At 35.9% G+C, this 17,208-nt stretch overlaps 1 protein-coding gene across 6 annotated transcripts in view; it reads right to left on the bottom strand.

Annotated features, from left to right (window-relative positions):
* Window positions 1-17,208, bottom strand: part of NT5C3A (5'-nucleotidase, cytosolic IIIA) — a 57,426-nt gene that overhangs the window by 21,344 nt on the left and 18,874 nt on the right. Inside the window, exon 1 of one of the 6 annotated variants that reach the window (XM_069461350.1) lies at window positions 159-193. The exons of the other annotated variants lie outside the window; for them this stretch is intronic. The gene's annotated coding sequence lies outside the window, so the exon portion shown is untranslated. Of the gene's footprint in view, window positions 1-158; window positions 194-17,208 lie in introns of those variants that run through there. 6 annotated transcript variants of the gene reach the window in all.

The raw sequence follows: 17,208 nt of genomic DNA, 5'->3' as shown, positions 1-17,208 counted from the left end.
GCAAACTATAAACTTCTGCATTAGACTGGATCATTCTTTTATTTCCCAAGTTTATATTTAAAAATGCCCCAAATTTCAGCAAGATACAGAATCAAGTAAGAATCACATAAAGTTAAACAAGAGAAACTCTTCTGTCTACATGAACTGTACACACTTACCCTGAAGGTAACCGGATGAGCAACGCCAGCAAAAGAAAATTCTTCCTGTCTGAGCAGTACTAATATAGCACAAGGTGCAACTGAGGGCGGTTCCAAAAAGCCTTGACTAAGCCCTATGCAAAAATCTTGTGACGTAATACTGCACAGTGCTTTATTATGCTCTGCCCTACAGCCTTGCTAGCTCTGAGCTAGCCACCAGTCTATTTACAGAACATAATCAATTGAAATTACGTGATGGTTAAGAGAAGGTAAATCCATACTATAAGAACACAGGAAACTGGCTCTGAAAGAAAAAAGGAACCTCTACATAACCCTTAAAAATATTCCTTTCCTCGTGGTTTGTCAGTGGTTTCTCAGTGTACTTGTGACATGTGTACTTTTCTGTATAAATACTGTATTTTAATACAAAGTAAAAAAAATAGGTTTTGGTTGCTGGGGTGGGGGGGAGGAGGATGGGGAGTTATTGCTCAATGGGTACACAGTTTCAGTTTGGGAAGATGAGGGTGGTGATGGTTGCACAGCAATGTAAATGTACATAATGCCATGGAATTGTACATTTAAAAATGGTTTAAATGGCACCTTTTATGTTGTGTATATTTTTCCACAACTTTTCTTAAAAATTAATTCATTTAAGCCCATGAGCAAAAAGACTTGATGTGCGTAAGTGTGGTCAATATAATGTTAATAATAGTCTTTATTACAGGGCAATAGGATTTAAAATGATTTCTGTTTTTCCTCATATTTTCCTATTTTTTTGTAAACTTTCATAAGTCCAGCCATAAAATATGAAGATAAAAATTAATTACTAATTTGAAAAAGTTGAAAAAAATGTTCCTTTCCTGTTAGAAATAAAAGCACTCAAACGATTGTGAAGAAAATATTTTTATTGGTTTTAAGGAGAACCAGTCTTGTTTTAACTTGAGCAGTAGAGTAGCAATATGCTAATAACATGTGTCAGGAACTGAGAGATAAGAGGCTGTGCGCTCTGGGAAGCTTTATCATTAGGAACATGCCTAAACTACACTTATGTAAATAAATTTTTATATCAACTTTCTACTGTCCTCAGAGAAATCTAGCCCAGGCAATATTTTAGTAATCAAACTTTGTGAAGTATCATTTTCTACTAAAAACAAACAAAAATCTAAAAATTGCCTTTTAAAAATGTCACTAACAAATTATCCAAATGTGGCATCTACTAAACGTGAAACTTTTGGTGCTGCTATATTATATTAATAAGATGAGAAGATTCATAACAAACACTCCTCTAAGAGGAAAACCCATTATATCTAATTAGTAAGAGAGGCTCACGGGCAGCAAAGGTGTTCCATTTTGAAAATATTTCTGTATTATGTACAAAAACGATGACTTAATTGTCCTTTAATATACTACTATAGTTAGCAATGATAGGAATTTTAAATATATCACTTTGAAAGATGACTCACAGATAGACCATCTTTAACAACAAAGAATGTTGGAATTATAGTTCCACAAACTTTTCAGGAAGCTATTTAGAAATACTATTAAAAGCCTTAGGAATATACATTTCCTTTCACACAGCAATTTTTTGTCTAGTAATTTATCCTAAGTAAATAAGGCAGCACACAAAGATTTAGTTGCAAGGATATACACTGCAGATTTGTTTTATAATGCTGGGAAAGTGGAAACAACCTAAATGCCCAATACCTAAACGTTTACTAATATAGGAGAGGTGAATAAATTGTGATATACACATAAAATATAAAGTTATACTGCTCTTAAAAATGATTCTTATAAATAGCTAAAATGTATTGTGCATTTACTATGTACCAGACACTTATAAACACTTGACAATTCCTTGTCTTATATAATACTTATAACAACCCTAGAAGGTTTGTGCTATAATTATCCTAATTTTACTGGTGAGTAAATTATGCCTTATAGCTGATAAGTGGCAGAAATGGATTCAAACTTAGCTCTAACTCCAGAATCCATGCTTGCAAATCACTGGACAGTACTGCTCCATGAGGTAAGTATTTACAGACACACTGAAACGTACATGGTCTACTACTGAGTGAAAAAAGTTATAAGAATATCTACACCGAGAGTCTAATCTGGGGAGGAAAAATCTTTATATAAAGATAGGAAAGTCTAAAATAGAATACATAAAACAGTATCAGTAACAGAATTAAGGGGCCATTTTTACATCCTGAGTTTTATAAAATAAATGAGTTCCTTGGGAAATAAAAATGGTGTTAAAAATGTTATAAAAGTAGCACAAAGTATGTCCATAGTCAGAAAAGAAAATTAAAAAGCCTGTCAACATCATATGGATGGTTTGGAACAATGTTTCCAAAGTAGAAAGAGAAGCAAAAAATTCAGCCAGCTTACTGTACTCTAAAACAAAACACTTTACGGCATGAAAAGAAAGATGGCTAGTATCATGTCAAGAGGTGTCTCTAAGGGTAGGTGGTTTTAGCTCTGCTGTGTGTACCTGTCCTGCTGGTTTGATACTAAGGAGAGCAGATAAGAGAGGGAATATGGGTGTCACTTCCTGCCTATAAGAGACTTCCTTCATCCTTTTAATTCCACCCAGTAACTGTGTGTATGCAGTAGGGGTGGGGTAGGGTGTCCATTGAGGAGGTACTAATGTTGGGTAGCAGTCTGAAATGTCAGTTCTCTGTGTGATCATGGCTGAAGAATGATCAGACACACCAAAGTAAGGCAAGCATGAAAATGAGGTTTATTGAGGAGAGAAAGATAGGATTATAGAGCAAGAGCAAGATAAAGGTTTACAGAGTGAGATACATACGCCACAGATGACATCCGGACCCACTGTTGTAAAGAGAGAAAAAAGGGCTTGGTTATGCTCTGAGTCTTGTTTTATAGTGTCTGGATTGGAACCTCCCTTGGGGCTCAAATGTTACCATGGAACCACTTTGATTGGACAGTTGGGATTTATATGACCTGAGTCTTACTGCACATGCAGATCTCCCATGAGTCTCTCTGAAAGCCCATTGGGGCAGTGAACCTCAACGGCACCCACTTTTGTCCCTAGGAGTCCCGAAATTCCTCACTATCTACCTAACATTAACACTTTCTTACTCTGCCAGAGTCCTTGAAGCTTATGATGACCCCTTTTGTATATTCTAATTTAATCAGTATAATCTTAAGAGAAAGATAATACTTACCCCTTTTAATAGATAAGGAAATTAATAAGTTAAGTCACTTATTACTGATATGACTTATGTATAAGAGTTGGAACACTCTTCTTTGTTTAAAAAAAAGCTTTATCATGCTGTCTGTAGGCAATAATATACACATAACATTTAAATGAGAGGGTCTGAGAAGTCTACAAATGTTTTGAAAATGTGCTACAGGAAACAAAAAAGGACACAAGCAAAGCACTGAAACAAAGACACTGAATTTTGTTTCAAACAGATATAGTGTATTTTTTTTTTGGAGAAAGGACAGAAAGGATCTTGAAGTAAGAAGTAGTAAAGACAGGTTTTTTTTAACAACACAATGGACTTTCATCTCTACACAATGACTGGGCCCTGTTGCCTTGGAGTTTCTTTACTCATTGACATAGAAACAATCACTCCGACCCTTCCTAATGCCAAACAGCAGAGAACTTCTCATACAGGACTCAAATCTTTGGAAGATTATTTTTCTCCCCTTACAACACTGAAACTGCATGTCTTTATCAATGGAGAAAAGAATAGCTGTTAGTATTTCTGAGTAACTAGTTAAGAACTTTTAGCTTTTATTCAATCAACTTGAAAAACTAAGAATTATCACTTCTTATTTTGCCATCAAAAAGTTTCTCAGAAATTCCAAACTAATAAATAATAAAGCCCACAAAAAAATCAAATCTATCAATTTAAACATAAGAACGTTGATTTTTTTCTTTTGGTCTTTAATATTGGAACAAAGAAGTAAAGAGAATAAAGATACTGCATTAATAGTTACATGTTAAAGAAATCACATCATAATGCCACCATCCTGTAGCATGCATAGTTACTTCTCAACTATCCAATCTAAGACTTACCAACTAACTCATGGTTTGGTTCCCATACTCCAATTATCATTCCAACAAGGAATGTATTTTTAAACTCAAATCTGAATTTGACTGACAGCCTAGGAAGTTATTCCAAGCAAAACAATGAAGCCATAGAAGGAAGACAATTCAGGAGGTGGTGAGATGTCATAGTCTCCATACTGACTCTTACAAAACTTGTTCCTGCTAATTGCTGCATGATGTAAACACAAAGATGATTTTTTTTTAAACATGCAAAACATCAGTGTAGGTATTTGACTTCTCTCCAAACTTCCCTGAAGAAGACAACGTGAACTGACTTCAATACTGTGATGACTGTACAAAATAGAACTGAAACAAGGTACTATAGATGTTTATATGAATATGGCTTAAAATGTGTAAATAAGGAGCAGAAACAGACATGGCATCAGTTTTTTTTGTTTGTTTTTTTAATAAAGACACTCGGTCTCCCAGCGTTGCCCAGGCTGGAATGCAGTGGCTATTTACAGGCACAATCCTACTACTGATCAGTACCGGAGTTGTGACCTGCTCTGTTTCCTACCTGGGCCCATTCACCCCTCCTCAGGCAACCTGGTGGTGCCCTGCTCCCAGGAGGTCACCATATTGATGCCAAATTTAGTGTGGATACCCTATGGGTACAGCGTACTACAGCCCAGAACTCCTGGGCTCAAGCGATCCTCCCACCTCAGCCTTCTGAGTAGCTGGGAGTACAGGCATGCACCACCATGCCCAGACTAAGTTTTTTATCATTTAAAATCACTGCAAAAACTTATCCTAGTAGGTGACTGTATGTGAAGCTGATTGCTGCATTTATAAATTTACAGACATACATACATGCAAACTGAGAAAAACCTGTTTCCCATCTCACTGTATTTCTTAAAAACTTTGCAAAAATCTACATTAATTTTCAGAAACTCAAGTGAAGTTCTTGAATAGGGACTATATCTTTTTAACTTTCTTACTTAAAAAGCTTTAAATTCTGTAGTTTAAACTCATTTTAGAGGAAATGACATTTATGTTGCGATAGGTCAGATTCAAGAAAATAGGATGTAAACAAAAGGAGTCTTTCCTAGCTCTGCTTTCAAATGCCCTATGTTTCAATATTTCCCCATGCTTAGCACTGAAGTTGTTTGCATTTTATCATAGCTGGGTCTCTGTGCTTGAAATGGAACAAGATGAAAAACTTTCTGTTTTAATTTTGGACTCCTTCCATATCACACAGTTGCTATTCTGTCCACTGAAAAGACACAGTATTGTTTAGGATTGCTATTTTATTATAGGTTATATTAAACATGGCAAAAAGGTTACACAATTTAAGCTTTTATTATTGGTATATTATATCTAGTACAGCTAAATGAAGAATACAAAATGACACTTTACTTACTATCCTCCCTTCTTGCTGTGCCAGATAAACACATTAAGTAACTACTAAAGTAAGAAAACAATGAAGAAAATTATTTTGAGATTCAAATTTATAAACATATTAGTAAGTAGTAACAAAATTATTTGAAATCATATGAAGGATCAGCAGGTGAGAACTTGAGTTTTAAAGGTCTATAAATAGAAGAAATCACAAAATATAGCCCTTATAAAACTTCCTTGAATATTAATGAACTCAATATAGTAAACCAGACTGCTTAGTTTAACCTGAGAAAAGTTTTGATAACACATACTACATTCAACAATGGAATGTGTGTTCATCAGAATAAAACCTATAAAAATAAGTTTTGTCAGAGAAAGGCTTGCAAAAAGCTTTATGGTCAGGTTTTATCCTGGAGAGTTCTTTTAAACTTTTAAAGTTTAAACTTTTAAAGTTCCCATGCTAAATAAACTTTTTAATAACACATAAAAAGATGTGAAGCTATCCAATTCCACTTGTGAAACTAACTACTATAAAACCCTGAAATAAAAACCTGTCAAAGATAGCATAAAAAGTGGAAACATTCCTAATTCCACATGTCAATATAGATAAAAAGTCTTAAATTAGTAATAAACTACATTCAGTAATACAAAAAATAATTATCTAACAGGACTAAATCAATTATATTCCAAGAATCAATTAACAGGAATGATAGAATTACAGGGATTGTATCTTCTTCATACTCTGGTATTTTCTAAATTTTCTATAAAGAATACCTTGCTCTTACACCCAGAAGAAAACAAAAAAGATTATTTTTTAAAAGTTACATGTTGCAAAATACAAGTAAAACTGTAAATGTACACTTATGTATATGTAGTAATTCTACTACATCTTTGGAAGATATGGACATGGCATATATTAAGTCATGTTTATGAAGGTAAAATGAAAATAATCTATTGGGACAAAATCCTACCTTATTTTTTCTATATAGTAGCCTCTTCATTCTATGGCTGGGAGGGTAAACTAATTAGTAAGATACACAAACTAGGCCAGGTGCCGTGGCTCACGCCTGTAATCCTGGCACTCTGGGAGGCCGAGGTGGGTGGATCCTTTGAGCTCAGGAGTTCAAAACCAGCCCGAGCAAAAGCGAGACCCCTTCTCTACAAAAAATAGAAACAAATTAGCTGGACAACTAAAAATATATAGAAAAAATTAGCTGGGCATGGTGGCACATGCCTGTAGTCCCAGCTACTCGGGAGGCTGAGGCAGGAGGATCGCTTGAGCCCAGGAGTTTCAGATTGCTGTGAGCTAGGCTGACACCACGGCACTCTATCCTGGGCAACAGAGAGAGACTGTCTCAAAAAAAAAAAAAAAAAAAAAAAAGATACACAAACAAATTAAACAGTATGATATTTTCTCCTCCTACTCTATAAATTAAAGTCATAATGTGTAAATGAGGAGTCAAATACCAGTGAAGCTCTGTAGACATTCTACAGACTTAATACATTGGTTTAAAGAAAACATTTAAAGTTTAAGTTTGAAAAGGAGGGTAGCATGTAGGCTGCTCAAAATTAAAGTGAAACAAAAAACTTGGAAAAATTTATCTCCAACATACTCTTACATGGTTAAAATCTTTTTATATAAAAAGTCCTTGCAAATCAAGAAAAAGAACCTAGACATTCAGAAAAAACTAAACAGCCAATTATTTTTAAAAGTTCAACTACAAATAGAAATATTTTTTAAAAGATACCATTTGGCGGAGATGAAAAAAATGATATCAGCTGCTATGAAAATAGGGAAATAGGCACTTGCATATACACTGTTGGTGGAAATGTAAATTGGTACAACCTTTCTGGAGGGCAATCTGGCAGCATATTAGGAAGCCTTACATTTGTACATGCCCTTTGACCCAGTAAATCCATGTAAACAAATAATCATGGACATGCACAGACACTACAAAGATGTCCACTAATCCATTATTTATCATAATGAAAAATGGAAAACAATCTGAATGTTCAATGATAACTGGTTAAATAAATTATGATACACAAGCATTTTCTCACTCACATGTGGGAGCTTATAAAAAGCTGATCTCATAGAGGCAGAATAGAATGGTTACCAGAGGATGGGAGGGGTGGGGAGGGGAGGGGGGACGAACAAAGATAGGTTCATGGGTACAAACACAAACAGATAGAAGGCATAAGTTACAGTGTTTGATAGCACAGTAGAGTGACTATAATAAACAACAATATATTTCAAAGTAGCTAGAAGAGAAGATTTGAAATGTTCTCAACACAAATAATAAATGTTCGAGGTGATGTGATGCATATTCTAAAATACCCTGATTTGATCTTTACACATTCCATGTATGTATCAAAATATCACATGTACCCCATAAATATGTACAAATATTATGAATCAATAAAAAGTTTTTAAAATAAAATTATATCTATGCAATACAACAGCATAAAGTAATATAGTCATTAAAATATAAATATAAATTTATTCTCAAGGAATAAAGGTAAGTGAATAATCTTGTTAAAAACAATGTTACAGTATGACTACATTTGAGAAAAAAACTATACTTAATAATTATATGCACAGAAAAAGAAAGGAAGTACACTTACTAAAATAGGGGGTTTTTAGGTGGCAAAAATTACAGATTACTTTTTTTGCTCATCTAGAGTCACTAATTTTTGTATCAACATATTATATGATATAAAAAAGGAATCAATGAAAAATAAAATAGGTAAATAATTTCAAATGAACAAATTCCTTACAAAAAACTGGATAATTCAGTACTCAAGAGTCCTTAATTATTAAAACTTCCTTAAAGCTAAGTCACATGATTAAAAATCCATGAGTTAATTTTTTGAAATCTGTAGTGAGTCACCTGATCTGTTCTTGTGTAAGTGTACTAACGGGGATTCAAAAGTGAGTAAAACATATATGGAAGCTTTATTCTCTATAATAACCCATGTTTCTCAAGGGTGCTAGGTGCTCAGGTTAAAAACTGTTCCTCAAAATTTGGCAAAATGCTGGACATCTCCCAATACCTTTTTAAACTTTAAGAAAGATGCATGATACAAGTAAACATTCTGCTGTTACCTCCAAATCTGGGGGCTCAACGGCAATATTGTTTAGAGGTAATTTTCTAAATGTGTTACTTAATTTAACCTACTGTAAGAGAGTATCATGTCTAAAAGAAAGTTGGGCAAAATTAGCTGAATTAACAGAAGAAAGAAAATAAGAATAAATATTTATTAAATTACTATTTGGTAAGCACCATTTGCCACTTTATGTGTTATCATCTCTTTTTTAATCTTAATAATCTAAAAAGGCACTTAGAATAATATAGTGTTGGAATTCTCCCAAATACAACTAAAACCACCAAGTGAAATAAAATACAAACACTAAGACAAAACATATCCTTAGTATAATACGCTGAAGGAAACAAGGGGGCAGGAGAGTATCTAGGTGAATCATCTCCATTCTAGATAATCGGAAATTGAGGCTTAGAAAAGTCAAGTATCTTGTCCAAAGCTAAACCATTAAAATGTGGCAAAGATGAGATATGAACCAAGGATTTGCCAACTACTAAACTCTCAAACATGATCCCATCCCCTTACAGGATTGTCTATTGTTCAAACCACAGATTACATCACTTGTTAAAGATACTATCATTACTAGATAGGCCACAATACTTACAAGAACACACAGAATTATAGAATAATAATTATGGAACACTAGATCCATAATCCTATCCTACCAAAATTAGGAACATGTGACAAAATCTCTGATACAGTTATATAAAAACATGGTTGTACACAAAATAGAATCTTTCTTCTATTTATCTAGCTTGGAAGGACATAAAAATTTTAAAGATCAACATCACATTTACATCTACTTAAATTACCCAAATGGGGTAACTTTACCCAAAAGCTTAAGAGAGACCCAGAATCATACTGAATGCTGACTCTGCTACTCATTAGCTAGTTCCTAAGCAAGTTAACAGAAAATTACAACAACAACTACCAGCTGGACTGTGTTTTAAGGATTAAATAAATATGTATGATGTACTTTTTAGCTCCTTTCCTAGTTACAGGATGATGACACAGTGGCAAACTAACCCAAATGGCAATCAGTTTCTAATTGCTTTCTAGTTCTAGTTCTAGTGAAGCCTCCTTTTTTTCCGAAACTAACTTCAATGAGTTTCTATTTTGCAGCATTTCACTATGCTATATAAAATGCTTGCGTTCTCAACTTTTCCTATCTCCCTTTATCAAAATCAATCTGTTGACTAGAACCCTGACAGTTTGGCAGAGAAATCGAAACAGACTGACAAATTGAACTTTGTTCATAGGGAAGACTGTATAAGAATGTGTTAATTGTTTGACTATGGTATTCTGAATCTTGTCACCAACCTTAAGCCCAAATGGCAGGATATTTGAGGTAAGGTAAATGATAAGGCTGTGCCATGACACAGCAGTGGTGGAGGAGATAGAATGGAGGCAGGAAGGATCTTGCAGGCACCCACTATCTACTTCCACCTACTTACAAGAAGGAACTTGGCAAACAAATTAAGCAACATTCTAATTAACTGCTAAACTACTTTGTAATCTGCTAGGACCCTGAAAATGAGGAAGATTAACAATACATATGAAAAAAAATTGACAAAATGGCATTTAAGTCTACAATGGCAAAAAGTTGTCAAAAACTTGGTTTAAATTATATAGATCAATGGTTTAAGCAACTATGAGAGTTAACATAAAAGTGCATAAAATAAGAAAGGTAGTTTTGAAAAGTAACACCGTACCATAGCAGAGAGAGAGAGAGGCAGAGAGGGAGAGGGAGAGGGAAGAAGGTGGGGGAGAGAGGGAGGGAGAGGGGGATGGAGGAGAGGGGGAGGAGGAGAAAAGGGGGGGGAGAGAGGGGGAGAGAGAGAGAGAGAGAGGGAGGGAGAGGGAGGGAGGGAGAGGGAGAGAGAGAGAGAGAGAGGGAGGGAGAGGGAGGGAGGGAGAGGGAAGAGTGAAGTCTGCCACCTGCTGACAGAAATATTGAATTGTATAGATTTTCCTGCCAGCTGTTTTTTGTTTGTTTGTCTGTAGACAGAGTCTTACTCTGTCACTCCAGGTTGAGTGCAGTGGTGTCATCCATAGCTCACTGTAACCTCAAACTCCTGACTTCAAGTGATCCTCCCACCTCAGCCTTCCAGAGTGCTAGGATTATAGGAGGGAGCCACCACACCTGGTCCCTGCCTGCTGTTTTGAAGGGGAGAATAAACCTATCAGGTAAGGTTTATGATATTACATGTCAAATAAATTGTTAAACTGAAGATATAAATTACAACTTCTAATTTAAAAAGGAATAAACACTAAAATAGAATTTAAGATTCTTTATCTGTATCTCAATTTAATAACTAAATGTGATGCCTGAATTATTTTAAAAGCAAACAAAAAAGGTAAATATGGAAATGACTTCACCTAAAATCATATAAGGAACATTCAAACTACTATGAAAATTCAGGATAATCCAAAACACTGCAAAAATGATAAGGTCCCATAGATTTCACCTCTTCAGTCCATCTCTTTTCTGTCTTCCTTTTTCTACTGCTCTGGTAACACTTTAAGACTTCATTATCTTTAACCTAGGCTTGTTTTAATTCCTGCTTCCCACTTCCAGATTATAGTAATGCTAATTTAGTATATGCTCAGCTCCCAGTTTAATCATACTAAAATGCATTCCACTCTAGGATGACTGCTGTGGAAGAAATAAAAAGAATGCACTCTCAGCAGGGCATGGTAGCTCAGGCTTATAATCCCAGCACTTTGGAAAGCCAAGGCAAGACTATCACCTGAGGCCAGGAGTTGGAGACCAGTCTGGGCAACATAACAAGACCTGGTCTGTACAAAAAAATAAAAATAAAAAAACACACTCTGGCTGGTCTGAAGGTAGTGAGTTATCTCAAGTGATTATTCACAGTTATAGATCAATCTCCTTGTTCTACTCTTTCCCACTTCTTACTACTGCACTTGATTAGTTTAAAAAAAAAAAACAACCAAAATGCACTCAAAGAGTCTTTAGCAAATTAATTATGAATATCTTATACTGACAATAAAGATATTCTACAATGTGGTCCCAACACACTTTTTTTTTTTTGAGACAGGTCTTGCTCTGCTGCCTGGGCTAGGATACAGTGGCTTCATCATAGCTCACTGCAATTTTCAAGCTCCTGGGCTCCAGTGATCCTTCTGCCTCAGCCTCCCAAGTAAAGTAGCTGGGACCACAGGCATGCATTACCACGTCTAATTTTTCTATTTTTTGTAGAGACGGGGTCTCGCTCTTGCCCAGGCTGATCTTAAACTTCTGGCCCCCAGCAATCATCCTACCTTGGCCTCCCAAAGTGCTGGGATTATAGGTGTGAGCCACTGTGCTGGCCTTCATTTATATATTTAATAGTATTTTTGTAACTTCCCTTGTCAGTTCAATGGATCCTGTCTTGGGAAATCAAGTCTTTCCCAAAAACAGGTAGTTGGAAGACACAAAAAAATTGATAGAGCAGGAGAAACAAGGAGAATTTAAGCATTGCCTTTGTTATTTTGTCAGTTGAAATAGATCTTTAATTTTATATTAGAAGTTCATGAGAAATTAGGGTTTGCTATAGACATTTCTATTTGTAGACAATGTTGGAAAGTTAGTTTTTTTCATATTGGAGGATTTTTTTTCTTCTAGCAAGCTGAAAAATTTTGTTCACTAACAAAGGTTTTCAGGGCCATTTTCACCTGATAGCTGTTTTCACTTGATATAGTGTTTATATTCACTTTTAAAAATCTTGTTGCCTGCCTGAGCAACATAGAGACCCCATCTCTATAAAAAATGCAAAAATTATCCAGGCACGGAGGCACCAGCCTGTAGTCGCAGCTTGTTGGATGGCTGAAGCAGGCGGATTGCTTGAGTCCAGGAGTTTGAGGTTGCATGAGCGAGCTATGATGATGCCACTGCACTCTAGTCCAGGCAACAGAGCAAGACACTGTCTCAAAAAAAAAAGGGGGGGGCGGGGAACTCTAGCTATTTTGCTTGTGGTCACTTATCTAAGAATTTTGATTTTTTTTTTTTTTAAGAGACAGACTCTCCCTCTGTCGCCCAAGTTGGAGAGCAGTGGCATGATCATAGCTCACTGTAACCTTGAACCCCTGAGCTCAAGATATCCTCCTGCCTTAGCCTCCCAAGTAGCTGGAACTACAGGTGCATGCCACCATGCCTGGCTAATTTTTTTACATTTTTTATAGAGACTGGGTCTAGCTATCTTGCCTAGGCTGGTCTCCAACTCCTGGCTTAAAGTGATCCTTGACCTCCTAAAGTGCTGGGATTACAGGCATGAGACACCATGCACAATTTAAACAGTAATTGGTAGCCCCAATTCTATCTGTGAGCAAGTAACCAGGAAATTTTGTTACATGTAAAATTTGTACCTTGCCAGGGTAAGAATCTAGATTGTTCTCAAACTTCAGTATGCACCTGAATAATCTAGAGGGCTTGTTAAAACAGATTGTGGGACTCCAACAAAGTTTACAATTCAGTTTGTCTAGGGTGGGGCTAGAGAATTTGCATATATAATCAGTTCCTTGGAGAGGGTGATGCCACTGATCTGAAGCCATTCTTTGAAAACCACTGGTGTAAAACACTAGCATATGGGATCCAGTATTTCAAAATAAGGCTTCATCCTCCTCTCTAGTTGTCATGGTTTATGAAACCAGCTCTTATAAGCCTTAACTAGGTTGTAAAAAGTCGCTGTATCGTGGGGAAAAATGTCCACCCCTCATCCCCAACTGATGATTAGTGTTGGTAATCTAAAGAAAGTAAAAGGATCTAAAGATATGATGGCTTAAGCCAGAAAATAATTTTTGGATAAATTTAAAATATAAGTATCCAGTTCAAAGGTGGCTCCATCTGTTACATAAATAAATTCACAACAAAACGAGTAAGAAAAAAATCTGTAAAACTAAAACAGTTTCAGGAAGTAACTATTTCTAGCTACTATAAAAATGGCTCACTAGATAAGAGATGAAACTTTTAAGTTTAAAATGTGGTTAACTTGTGGCATGAGGATAAAACACAGGAAACATGTGACAAATGTGATTTGAAAGGACAAAGTTACATGCCTAGTACAAACATTCCATATTTGCAAATTTGGAGATTCGAGATGATCTTGCATATATCTTTTGACAGTGTTATGAGTTTAATGTATTTCCCTTATTATACAATATATTTTATTCAAACTGGACCAGTCATGACCGTTACTTCTCAAATACCACCATGACCATGAATCATTACCCAATGTCATCTCCTATTTCTTCGAACTCCACACAGCCTTTTGTTAATATCTTTTCACAACCACATACAGGTTGAGAATGCCTTACTCAAACTGCTTGGGACCAGAAGTGTTTTAGATTTTGGATTTTTTTCGGATTTGGGAATATATGCATATGTATTCCAATGAGATTGTCTGAGCGATGGCACTCATGTCTCAACATGAAATTCCATTGTTTTATATCCACCATATACACATAGCCTGAAAGTAATTTTATACAACATTTAAAATAATTTTGTGCGTCCGGTCGCAGTGGCTCACACCTGTAATCCTAGCACTCTGGGAGGCTGAGGTGGGAGGATTGTTGATGAGCTCAGGAGTCCGAGGCCAGCCTGAGCAAGAGCAAGATCCCATTTCTACTAATAACAGAAAAATTAGCTGGGCATCCTGGCACGTGCCTGTAGTCCCAGCTACTCAGGAGGCTAAGACAGGAGGATCGCTTGAGCCCCGGGGTTTGAGGCTGCAGTGAGCTATGACGATGCCACTGTATTCTACCCAGGGTGACAGAGCAATATCCTGTCTCAAAAAGAAAAAATAATAAAAAAATAAAATAAATTTAAAAATAAAAAAAAATTTGTGCACAAAACAAACTTTGTGTACACTGAATCATCAGAAAGCAAGGGTATCAGTATCTCAGCCAGCCACGTGTTTCAGATTTTGGAGCATTTTGGACTTCTGATTTTCAGATTAGAGATGCTCATTCTTAGAGTACTGTTGCATCTATAGCTTTGAAGCTAGTTGTGACACATAATTGGGAGACTAGCTTCTAAATCTCACTAGAATGTATGAAGGAAGTGGCTATGTCTCAAGAGCTACTTAAAATCTAGATATTTCAGGGCGGAATGAATATATCTTTACTCTTGGGGTGAAGAAAAGATAAAAGCTATTCTGAATTTGTATTCTCTACTGGTATATTACTAAGTACTTAATTAATGGACTCTCCTATTCTCTCTTCATAATAAAATCTCAATTTTGTTGGAGGGTGGCAATGTGCTGAACCAAAAAAACAATTCCTCAGCTACACTTGCACTGGGGTGGCCATATGACACTGTTTTCTCCAATGGTATGTAAACAGAAAATTCCGCTTGACTGAATTAGGTATCCTCTTCCCCGCCTCCTACTTTCTACTGTCTGGAACATGGACATGCTGGCCATAACTGCAACAATCATTGCCTGACCATGGGAAAAGCCAAGGAAATTTCAAAGACCTGTTCCTTGATATCCTTATACCCCTAATTAACACAAGCAACTGCCTGCTTTTTGGACTTCTCATTCCATTAGAAAAATAAAAACTATTGTTTATTGAAGCCACTGTTTTTGGGTCTCTGTTTCTCTTAGTCAAGTGCAACTAACAAAAAAGAAAGACAAAAGAAAAGTACCCAGGCAGATCCTCAAAGAGTATATATAACAATGAACTATGTAAGACATCGTGTAAATTGCTAAATTATGAAAGATCACCAGGAAATGCAAGTAGTTCAGAGAAAATGTTTTACAAGAGAAATCAAGAATTCAAAACAGGTAAAATATAGACAACATGAGCCAGGTGTGGTGGCACTCGCTTGTAGTCTACTTGAGAGGCTGAGGCAGGAGGATCACTTGAGGCCAGGAGTTCCAGAATGCAGTTCGTTATGATCATACCTATGAATAGCCACTGCACTCTAGGCACAGAGAGACCTTATCTCAAAAAAAAAAAAAAAAAAAAGTCTACATGATAGTGCTGATTCACAAAGCAGTTGTTTAAGTCTTGGGTTTTTCTCCCTCTCCCTTTTTAAAATATGGGCTCAATAGTGGGCTTTCGACTCACTCAGTATAGTCCCAGAAAACATCTGATATTTTCTTAAAGTAGAGGAAGGAAAGAAGTTTTTGTTAGAAGTTTATTTCCTAGAAAGAAACACACCATACAAAAAACAGCACCAGCTATTTAAGGAGTAATAGTTGATGTTCACAACAAAGCCATAAATAGTTGAGATATGTTTAAATTAGAAATGACAATTTTTAACTGGTTGGGGAAGTTCTAATGACAGTTCCATCTCCTCCACCCTGCTGTACAAATAATTTCCTAACCTCCTTATTGCTCTTTAGGGGATAAGCTTAAGACTACACATTTGTTCTGGTGTTATGTTTGCATTTTACTTGACTGGATAGATTCTCCTACTTCGGGAGAACTTATAATAAAGGATATGAGAAGAAGTGAATAAGATTAAGCCATCTCATCTTTTTTTGACAGTTTTCTATTAGAGAAAAATAAGAAATTTGCTGATAAAAATAGAATTATTCTATGAATGGGGAGTTAAGGAAAACATATAAATAAATAAAAAGAATTGGAATATATTCTGGTATTACAGGCAAAATTAGAAAAGCAGTTGGTATGTAAAATTTGGAAAGATGCCATTTAAGAGGAAAAAACATCAACTGGATAGAAGTATAGAAGGAAGTAGGTTGAAGCAATTTATGTAAGGCTGTAAATAATAAGATATAATGTAGATAAGAATATGCAGAATAAGTAACTATAACTCAATATTAGCACACTCTTCCAAAGATAAAGAGCAAGCGAGAGAAAGATGTTCTATATTCCTTTCAAACGGCACCTGTCCATCTGTGTTGTCTACCCCTTGCATCTTCTCCTCCTTTCTCCATTTTTTAATTTTATTTATGTATTTTTTTTTTTTTTGAGACAAGTTCTTGCTATGTTGCCCAGGCTGGTCTCGAACTCCTGGGCTCAAGAGATCCTGCCACCTCAGCCTCCCAAGTAGCTGGGACTACAGGCATCCACCGAGGCACCTGGCTTCTCTTACCTTTCATCATTTGTTTTTCACTGCTCCTCTGCCCATAAACATGCTCATGTGCCAACCATTGAAAAACAAAACAAAACAAAACAAAACAAAACACCATTCTCAGCACAATTATTTCCCCTACTCAATAGTCACTCTCTGGTTTTCTTCACTTCATTGTTTTTCCAGTGGCTGCTCAACTCACTGCTACAATAGCCTTTCAGTCCAACTTCTGACCTCAGTGCAGACTGACACAGCTGATTCTGCCCCTCTTTTGGAAACATTTCCTGTTATTCCATCTCTAACAGCTTTCTGCTTTCTTCACTGAACACCCCCTAAATATTGACATTGCCATTTTCTCTTTTCTTCTTGATATAAAACTATAGATGAAAAACCATATCCATCCCCACTATTACTGTTGAGAGGTTAGACGTTTGGGAAGATATTTCTAGCCCCAATTTATCTCCAGAGCTCCAGCCTTACATTTTCAGTTGCTATTGCTAATAATAACA

Source organism: Eulemur rufifrons, chromosome 29 (assembly GCF_041146395.1).
Source record: "Eulemur rufifrons isolate Redbay chromosome 29, OSU_ERuf_1, whole genome shotgun sequence".
NCBI classification, from domain to species: Eukaryota; Metazoa; Chordata; class Mammalia; order Primates; family Lemuridae; genus Eulemur; species Eulemur rufifrons.
Note: the sequence above shows the minus strand (reverse complement) of the source record. Positions and strands in the feature narration are given on the sequence as shown.